The sequence below is a fragment of the Pan troglodytes genome, chromosome 14 (genome assembly GCF_028858775.2).
Source record: "Pan troglodytes isolate AG18354 chromosome 14, NHGRI_mPanTro3-v2.0_pri, whole genome shotgun sequence".
In the NCBI taxonomy this organism is placed as follows: domain Eukaryota; kingdom Metazoa; phylum Chordata; class Mammalia; order Primates; family Hominidae; genus Pan; species Pan troglodytes.
The window spans coordinates 33,877,542-33,887,991 of NC_072412.2; the positions used below are offsets into that span (position 1 = coordinate 33,877,542).

The window sequence follows — 10,450 nt, forward strand, 5'->3', positions numbered from 1 at the left end:
CACCACCAAATAACAAAACAAAAGGGGAAAATGTGTGTGGGAGGTGGGAGTGAGATGTTAGAATAATTTAATTACTGTCAGGTGGTTTTCAAGCTGTACTGGGGAAAAAAAGCTTTGAACATGATCTATTACACAGAAAACAAATTGAGCTTCTATTTCAGCTCATTTTTATCAAATGATCTTAAAAGTTTTAAGAATTGGACAAACTTTAGGTTGACACAGAAATCAGTTCCTATTTGCTCCAAACACAAAGCTCGTGACTTCAAAGTCTCAAGTTCAATTCAGGCTTTCAAGGGCAATAACTTTCACTCAGTTCCATGACTCCTAGCTGCATATTACACACCGGATCACTAGCTATTCTCTAGGCTATCACAACTACCACACTATCATAACTCACTAATAACATGTGGCCCAGAGTTCCAGTAGAGACTCTGAAAATTCGTTATGTATTTGTGTGAGGCGACAAGCTTTTGGAAGGAGGGAAGCCCATCTTACAGGGGTAATAAGGAAAGTCTAAGTGGTCACTACAACAGGAAAGAGAGGCTTTTTAAAAAGAGGGAGATGGGGAAAATGATGTGTCTCCTTACAGCATAACTAGGACCTGTAGGCTGTGCCCCACTTTAGTGGCTTTGGGCTTGGAGGATGGTGCTGAAATATACCACAGGTAAATCAAGTGGCAGGCTTAGTCTGAGCCCTGCGCTGAAGAGAGGCAACAGATAACGTGGTACCCAAGGTACCTCATGAGGTCCCCCAGCTATGAGAGTGCAGAGGCCAGAACACTGGGAGGAGAGATCCTGTGTGCTGGAGAAACACATAGCTATGAGCCTCTGCAATGAGAGTAGTCCATGCTCTGGTGGTAGCTGGGCCAATATCAGTTTTACCTGACAGTTCCATGCCAATGATGAAAGTTGCAATGACAACAATGCAGTGGAGAACTCAGGAATTTATAGCCTAGAATAACAAGGACCTGCTCTAGAAAGCAGTGATGTGTATTGGTAACTTGGGCTGTTCAGGACAGGCTTCAGCCAAAGAAACATAGTAGGTCAGTTCAAATCATCTTTGGAATGACTGCCACACAGGCTAGCTGAAAGAGTCCTCAATCTGGGAATAATGGCTTGATGGACCACCCAATTCTCCCCATGGCCTCTGTATTAGTCCGTTTTCATGCTGTTGATAAAGACATACCCAAGATTAGATAATTTATAAAGAAAAAGAGGTTTAATGGACTCACAGTTCCAGGTGGCTGGGGAGGCCTCACAATCATGATAGAAGACAAAAGTCACGTTGTACATGATGGCAGGCAAAGAGAGAGTGAGAACCAAGAAAAAGGAGTTTCCCCTTATGAAACCATCAGATCTCATGAGACTTACTCTTTACCACTAGAACAGTATAGGGGAAAACACCCCCATGATGAAATTATCTCCCACTGGGTCCCTCCCACAACACATGGGAATTATGGGAGCTACAATTTAAGATGAGATTTGGGTGCGGACACAGCCAAACCATATCAGCCTCTCCACCACCCTCTCCACAATCTCACTCCCCAGCTTTGCCTCTGAACTTGGAACCATTTGAAGATTAAATATGTAAGTACTATGTGAAATGTAATAAATACACTACTATTGTTAGCTATCAACATGGTCACAAATATTGATGTTAACTATGAAAGTGTTGAAGTGATATCACATAACCAGTTAGAATACTAAGGTCTGTGAGCATCTCAAAATGAATAGAAGATTACAACTGTCATCTTCACACAGTACAGAGATAATTATATGTTAATAAAAGACAATAACTATAATACCATTACAGTTACTAAAAACCAAATAGCACTGTTTGTGAAGCATTGGATTAAAGCTATTAGATCATTGGCTTCATCTCTGCTTTTTATTTTTTTCTTTTTGTTTTTGTTTTTAATTTTTATTTTTTTAATTTTATTTTTCCATAAGTTATTGAGGTATAGGTGGTATTTGGTTACGTGAGTAAGTTCTTCAGAGGTGATCTGTGAGCTTTTAGTGCACCCATCACCCGAGCAGTATACACTACACCATGTTTGTAGTCTTTTATCCCTCGCCCCCGCTCCTACTCTTCCCCTCAAGTCCCCAAAGTCCATTGTATAATTCTTATGCCTTTGCATCCTCATAGCTCAGCTCCCACATATTAGTGAGAACATAAAATGTTTGGTTTTCCATTTTTGAGTTACTTCACTTAGAATAATAGTCTCCAATCTCATCCAGGTAAATGCAAATGCTGTTAATTCATTTCTTTTTATGACTGAGTAGAATTCCATAATATATATGTGTGTATATATATAATATATATGTTATATATATTATATAGATATTAATTATATATGTGTATATATATTATATATGTTATATATGTGTATATGTATTATATATAATATATGTGTATATATATTATATATATACACATATATTATATGTATATAATATACACATATATTATATGTATATAATATACACATATATTATATGTATATAATATACACATATATTATATGTATATAATATACACATATATTATATGTATATAATATACACATATATTATATGTATATAATATATACATATATTATATGTATATAATATATACATATATTATATGTATATAATATATACATATATTATATGTATATAATATATACATATATATTATATATAATTATATAATATATATATTATATATGTTATATATGTGTATATTATATATGTGTATATAATATATATACACATATATAATATACACATATATAACATATATAATATATATACATATATTATATATTATATATACATATATATACACATATATATACATATATACATACATATATATATACACATATATATATATACACATATTATATATATACACACCACAGTTTCTTTATCCACTGGTTGATTGTGGACATTTGGGTTGGTTCCATGATTTTGCAATTGTGAATTGTGCTGCTATAAACATATGTGTGACAGTATCTTTTTCAAATAATGACTTCTTTTCCTCTGGGTAGATAGTAGTGGGCTTGCTGCATCAAATGGTAGTACTACTCTCAGTTCTTTAAGGGATCTCCACACTGTTTTCTATAGCAGCTGTACTAGTTTACATTCCCACCAGCATTGTAGAAGTGTTCCCTCATCACTGCATCCATGCCAACATCTACTGTTTTTGATGTTTTGATTATGGCCATCCTGCAGGAGTGAGGTGATATCACACTGTGGTTTTGATTTGCATTTCCCTGATCATTAGTGATGTTGAGCATTTTTTCATTTGTTTGTTGGCCATTTGTACATCTTCTTTTGAGAATTGTCTATTCATGTCCTTAGCCCACTTTTTGATGGGATTGTTTGTTTTTTTTCTTACTGATTTGTTGAGTTTGTTGTAGATTCTGGATATTAGTCCTTTGTCAGATGTATAGATTGTGAAGATTTTCTCCCACTCTGTGGGTTGTCGGTTTACTCTGCTGACTGTTCCTTTTGCCATGCAAAAGATCTTCAGTTTAATTAGGTCCCAGCTATTTATTTTTGGTTTTATTGCATTTGCATTTGGGTTCTTGGTCATGAAATCCTTGCCTAAGCCAATGTCTAGAAAGGTTTTTCCAGTGTTATCTTCTAGAATTTTTATAGTTTCGGGTCTTAGGATTAAGTCCTTAATCCATCTTGAGTTGATTTTTGGGTAAGGTGAGAGATGAGGATCCAGTTTCATTCTCCTACATGTGGCTAGCCAATTCTCTTGTCCTTTTGCCCCTTTATGTTTTTGTTTGCTTTGTCGAAGGTCAGTTGGCTGTAAGGATTTGGGTTTATTTCTGGGTTCTCTATTCTGTTCCATTGGTCTACATGCCTATTTTTATACCAGTATCATGCTGTTTTGGTGACTATGGCCTTACAGTATAGTTTGAAATCAGGTGGTGTGATGCCTCCAGATACGTTCTTTTTGCTTAGTCTTACTTTTGCTATGCGGCCTCTTTTTTGGTTCCATATGAATTTTAGAATTGCTTTTTCTAACTCTGTGAAGAATGATGGTGTTATTTTGATGGAGATTGTATTGAATTTGTAGATTGCTTTTGGCAGTATGGTCATTTTCACAATATTGATTCTACCCATCCATGAGCATGAGATGTGTTTCCATTTGTTTGTGTTTATTATTTCTTTCAGCAGTGTTTTGTAGTTTTCCTTGTAGAAGTCTTTTGACTCCTTTGTTAGGTATATTCCTAAGCATTTTTTTTTTTTGCAGCTATTGTAAAAGGTGTTGAATTTTTTATTTGATTCCCCACTTGGTCACTGTTGGTGTATAGAAGAGCTGCTAATTTGTGTACATTAATCTTGTATATGGACACTTATTCTTTTATCAGTTCTAGGAGCTTTCTGGAGGAGTCCTTAAGGTTTTGGCTTCCTCTTTACAGATTTGGATGCCCTTTATTTATTTCTCTTGTCTGATTGCTCTGGCTAGGACTTCCAGTATTATGTTGAAGAGGAGTAGTGAGAGTGGGTATCCTACTCTTGTTCTCATTCTCAAATGGAATTCTTTCAACTCTTCCCCATTCAGTATTATGTTGGCTGTGGGTTTGTCATAGATGGCTTTTATTACATTAAGGTATGTCCTTTGTATGCCAATTTTGCTGAGGGTTTTAATCATAAAGAGATGCTGGATTTTGTCAAATGCTTTTTCTGCATCTATTGAGATGATCATATGATTTTTGTTTTTAATTCTGTTCATGTGGTGTTTCACATCTATTGACTTGCATATGTTAAACCATTACCTGCATCCCTGGTATGAAACCCACTTGATCATGGTGGATTATCTTTTTGATATGTTGTTGGATTTGGTTAGCTAGTATTTTGTTAAGGATTTTAGCATCTATATTCATCATGATATCGGTCTGTAGTTTTCTTTTTTGGTAGTGTGCTTTCCTGGTTTTGGTATTAGCGTGATGCTGTCTTCATAGAATGAGTTATGGAGGTTTCTTCTTTCTCTATCTTGTGGAATAGTGTCAAAAGGATTGGCATCAATTCTTTGAATGTCTGGTAGAATTCTGCTGTGAATCCGTCTGGTCCTAGACTTTGTTTTGCTGGTAATTTTTTAATCTTGCTGCTTGTTATTGGTCTGTTCAGGGTCTCTAATTCTTCCTGATTTAAGCTAGGAGGGTCGTATTTTTCCAGAAATTTATCCATAACTTCTAGTTTTTCTAGTTTATGTGTGTAAAGGTGTTCATAGTAGCCTTGAATGATCTTTATGTCTCCTTTTGAGGTTATATCTCCTTTGAGGTTATTTGGATTTCCTCTCTTCTTTTCATGGTTAATCTTGCTAATGGTCTATCAATTTTGTTTATGTTTTCAAAGAACGAGCTTTTTCTTTCATTTATCTTTTGTAGTGTTTTTTGTTTCAATTTCATTTAGTTCTGCTCTGATCTTGGTTATTTCCTTTCTTCTGCTGGGTTTGGTTTGTTCTTGTTTCTCTAGTTCCTTGAGGTATGATCTTAGATTGTGTGTTTGTGCTCTTTCAGACTCTTTGATGCAGGCGTTCAGGGCTATGAACTTTCCTCTTAGCATCACCTTAGCTGTATCCCAGAGGTTTTGATAGGTTGTGTCATTATCATCATTCAGTTGGAATAATTTTTAATTTCCATCTTGATTTCATTTTTGACCCAATGCTCATTCAGGGGCATTGTCTGATATTATTTAATTTCCATGTATTTGCATGGTTTTGAAGATTCCTTTGGTAGTTCATTTCCAGTTTTATTCCATTGTGGTCTGAGAGAGTGCTTGATATAATTTCAATTTTCTTAAATTTATTGAGGCTTGTTTTATGGCCTATCATAAGGTCTATCTTGGAGAAAGTTCCATTACTGTTGAATAGAATGTTTATTCTGTGGTTGTTGGATGAAATGTTCTGTATATATCTGTTACGTCCATTTGTTCCAAGGTATAGTTTAAATCCATTGTTTCTTTGTTGACTTTCTCTCTTGATGACCTGTCCAGTGCTGTCAGTGGAGTATTGAAGTCCCCCACTATTATTGTGTTGCTGTCTATCTCATTTCTTAAGTCTATTAGTAATCATTTTAAAAATTTGGGACCTCCAATGTTAGGTACATATATGTTTAGGATTGTAATATTTTCTTGTTGGACAAGGCCTTTTACCATTATATAGTGTTCCTCTTTGTCTAACTGCTGTTGCTTTAAAGTTTGTTTTGTCTGATATAAGAATAGCTACCCCTGCTTGTTTTTGGTGCCCATTTGCATGAAATGCCTTTTTCCACCTGTTTACTTTAAGCTTATGTGAGTCCTTATGTGTTAGGTGAGTCTCCTGAAGGCAGCAGACAGTTGATTGGTGAGTTCTTACCCATTCTGCGGTTCTGTATCTTTTCAGTGGCGCATTTAGGCCATTTACATTCAATGTTAGTATTGAAATGTTAGGTACCATTGCATTCATTATGCTCTTTGTTGCCTGTGTATTCTTTTTTGTTGTTGTTTTTGCTTTTTAACTTGTATTTTTGTTTTATAGGTCCTGTGTGATTTATGCTTTAAAGAGATTCTGTTTTGATGTGTTTCCAGGATTTGTTTCAAGATTTAGAGCTCCTTTTAGCAGTTCTTGTAGTGGTGGCTTGGTAATGGCGAATTCTCTCAGCATTTGCTTGTCTGAAACTGATTGTGGCTTTTCTTTGCGTATGATGATGCTTAGTTTCACTGCATACAAAATTCCTGGCTGATAATTGTTTTGTTTGAGAAGGCTGAAGATAGGGCCCCAATCCCTTCTAGCTTGTAGGGTTTCTGTTGAGAAATCTGCTGTTAATCTGATACATTTTCCTTTATAGATTACCTGGCACTTCTGTCTCACAGCTCTTAAGATACTTTCCTTCATCTTAACTTTGGGTAATGTGCCTAGGCGAAGATCTTTTTGCAGTAAATTTCCCAGGTGTTCTTTGTGCTTCTTCTATTTGGATGTGTAGGTCTCTAGCAAGGTCAGGGAAGTTTTCCTCAATTATTCCCCCAAATATGTTTTCCAAGCTTTTAGAATTGTCTACTTTCTCAGGAACACTGATTATTCTTAGGTTTGGTTGTTTAACATAATCCCAGACTTCTTGGAGGCTTTGTTCATATTTTCTTATTCTTTTTTCTTTATCTTTGTTGGATTGGTGAATTCGAAGAACTTGTCTTTGAGGTCTGTTTTTCTTTCTTCTACTTGTTCAATTCTATTGCTGAGACTTTCCAGAGCATTTTGCATTTCTAAAAGTGTGTTGAAAATTTCCTGATTTTTTAATTGTTTTATCTTTAAGCTATCTATTTCCTTGACTATTTCTTCCTTCACTTCCTGTATTTTTTTTTTATTATTATTGAATTGGGCTTTGCCCTTCTCTGGTCCCTCCCTGATTAGCTTAATAACTAACTTCCTGAATTCTTTTTTGGGTAAATCAGAGATTTCTTCTAGGTTTGGATCCATTGCTAGTGAACTGGTGTGATTTTTGGGGGGGGGGGGGTGTTGATGAGTCTTGTTTTGTCATATTACTAGAGTTGGTTTTCTGGTTCCTTCTCATTTGGGTAGGCTCTGTCAGAGTGAAGGTCTAGGGCTGAAGGCTGTTATTCAGATTTTTTTGTCCCACAGAGTGTTCCCTTGATGTAGTACTCTCCCTCTTTTCCTGTGGATGTGGCTTCCTGTGATCCGAACTGCAGTAATTGTTGTCTCTCTTCTGGGTCTAGCTACTCAGTGAGTCTACCCAGCTCTAGACTGGTGCTGGAGGTCGTCTGCACAGAGTCCTATGATATGAACCATCTATGGGTCTCTTAGCTTTGAATACCAGCACACATTCCAGTGGAGGTGGCAGGGTGTGCAGTGGACTCCATGAGGGTCCTTAGCTTTGGTGGTTTAGTGCTCTATTTTTGTGCTGGTTGGCCTCCTGCCAGGAGGTGGTGCTTTCCATAAAGCATCAGCTATAGTAATGTGGAGTGGGACCTGCGGTGGGCAGGGCCCTAGAATTCCCAAGATTATACGCCCTTTGTCTTCCACTACCAGGGTGGGTAGGGAAGGACCATCAGGTGGGGGAGGCGTTAGGCAGGTCTGAGCTCACTCTGCTTGGATGAGACTTGCTGCAGCCGCTGTGGGGGATGGAGGAGAGATTCCCAGGTCACTAGAGTTGTGTACTTCGGAGGATTATGGCTGCCTCTGCTGAGTCATGCAGGTTGTCAGGGAAGTGGGGGAACGCCAGCAGTCACAGGCCTCACCCAGCTCCCATGCAAGCTAAAGGTCTGGTCTCACTCCCACTGTGCCCCCTCAACACCCCTAGTCTGTTTCCAGACAGAGGTCAAGAGGGGCTTGAAAACTTGCCTGAGGCTATCTGGGCCCCAGCTGTGAAAGAAAAGGGCTTTGGTTTTTCCCCCGGGCCTGTGAAGTCTGCAAGCAGGATTCATGCCCTCCCTTGAGTTCCGGCCAGGAAGATTCTTGCCCTGTTCAAATTGTTACAAATTCAGCTACAGAATTCCTTATCCCTGTGGAGTTTTGCCCCAAGCTCCTCTGGTCACCCTCCTGATAGATCCCTGTGGTGCCAGGCAGGAATGGGCTGCCTGGGGACCCAGTGAGCTCCCAGGGCCTTTCTGCTGCTTCCTCTACTGCTGTATTTCATTTGGCTTGGCTCGCTAACTTGACTGAGCTCAAGATAAAGTCAGAAACCTCTCCCACAAACAGATCTTCATCTTCTCCAGTGGGGGTGTGTGTCCAGGAGAAGCAGGTCTCCCTTTCCCACTTCCACAGTTGGGGTACTCACAGTATTTGGGGTGTCTCCCAGGTCCTGCAGGAGCAGTCTGCTTCCTTCAGAGGGTCTGTGGGTCCTCTCAGGATTCCTGGTTTGTTCTTGCAGTTGATCTGGAGCTAAAATTCACAATGCAAGCCTTCGCATGCTGCTCTGTCCAGAGCTGCAATCTAGTCCTGCCTCCCATCCTCCATGATCCCCTAATCTTTGCATCGTCTTTTTTTTTTTTAGACATAGCACAGAAAAATGCTTGTTTACTTGGCAGGCACCCTGGTAGCCAGATAGAAGTGCTTGGGCTGAGCCAAGTGCCTTGGTTACAAGTACGTCATCAGCCACAATTAAACCAGGAAATACAGGGCTCTCAGGAAGTACACTCGATAACGAAGCCTCAGTGAGCCAAAATTAGCCAATAATCAGCGCTGCTCTTCATCCTGAAATGATGCAACCATATTTTACAAGGCAGTCCAGTAGTGGAAGACAGACCTGAGGGACACACTAGACCCCTTGTCTAGCTTTGTCACCAGCTCGCATGATTTTAGACAACCAGGGTTAAATGCCTTCCCAGTGTTTCAGCTTCTCTTTTGCAAAGTCTCAAATCTAGCCATCAGTGGCAGGATTTATAAGTTCATATGAGTGGCAAATTTATTGGACAATGACCTCTTTAATGCCAGGAACATTGTTTTCTTCTTTACATACACTGAGCACAATGCTTGGTGCAGTAGCCATTGAACTATTATTTGCTAAAAATTAACAGTCAGAAAACTAAATGATTAATGAGACCTATTAGTCATTAGCTGTTTGGACAAGCTTTCTGGTTGTCCATTGACACTATTAAGCACTGGGCTAGGAATGACTAGCCTAAGATCACTTATAGAGTCACATGGAAAAGTCTGGGGTGGCATTCTAGCCACAGAGCTATGCAGCCTGCCCAAACAGGGCTGTCTCCGTAACACATCCTCTCCTCCTACCAAACCAAAAAGAAAAGCAGCTTGGTTAGAGTCTTAAGATTCCAAGGCCCACTTATTTCTGGTTACTTGCTTTTGGCAGGCACTGCATAGATATCAAAGAAGCAGTGCTGAAATTGAAGAGATTTATCATTTTTCATTCCTAGAAAGTTCATAGGAATCATCATGTCTTGTGGTACATGAGTACAGCTGGAATTCTTTGTATCCTGAAGAGGAGAAACACACAGGTGACCAAGGTACTGAGGCACCATTCCGAGAGAACTATAGAATCTTGTTTCCGTCCTCTAGTGATTTGCAATCTAATGTCTTCATGACTCTTTAAGGAAAGAACACCTACGGTTAGCATTAAGACACTGTTAACGAGCATGTAGGGAAGCATAGGTTCTGAAGTGAAAAGAACTGGTCTTACTAGTTTTGTGACCTCGGGCATATAACTTCGTCTCTATGGGCCGCAATTATCATAGCAGTTCCCATCTCTCAGCCTTCCTGTAAGACGCAGATGAAATCAGGTATGTTCAGAGAGGCACTGCAAACTATAACACACATCATACTTGCTAGTCATTATTGTTTTATAGATACTTCTTTCTGCATATCCAAAAGGTAGAGATGTGAACTTCAAAAAAATGCTCAATTTAAAAGCAGTAATTCAGAGAACCATGACCGCAAATTGGGAGTGAATTCCAGCAAGACAGTGACCAAAAACTGAATGCTGGATTTAGCTAGG

General features: G+C 38.5%; 1 long non-coding RNA gene across 1 annotated transcript in view; it reads right to left on the reverse strand.

Annotated features, from left to right (window-relative positions):
• LOC129136815 (uncharacterized) overlaps nucleotides 1–9,068 on the reverse strand; it is a 233,455-nt gene extending 224,387 nt beyond the window's left edge. The window contains exon 1 of the long non-coding RNA XR_008538773.1: nucleotides 8,777–9,068. This is a non-coding gene — a long non-coding RNA (uncharacterized LOC129136815). The remainder of the gene's footprint in view (nucleotides 1–8,776) is intronic.
• Between the last annotated feature and the right edge of the window lie 1,382 nt (nucleotides 9,069–10,450).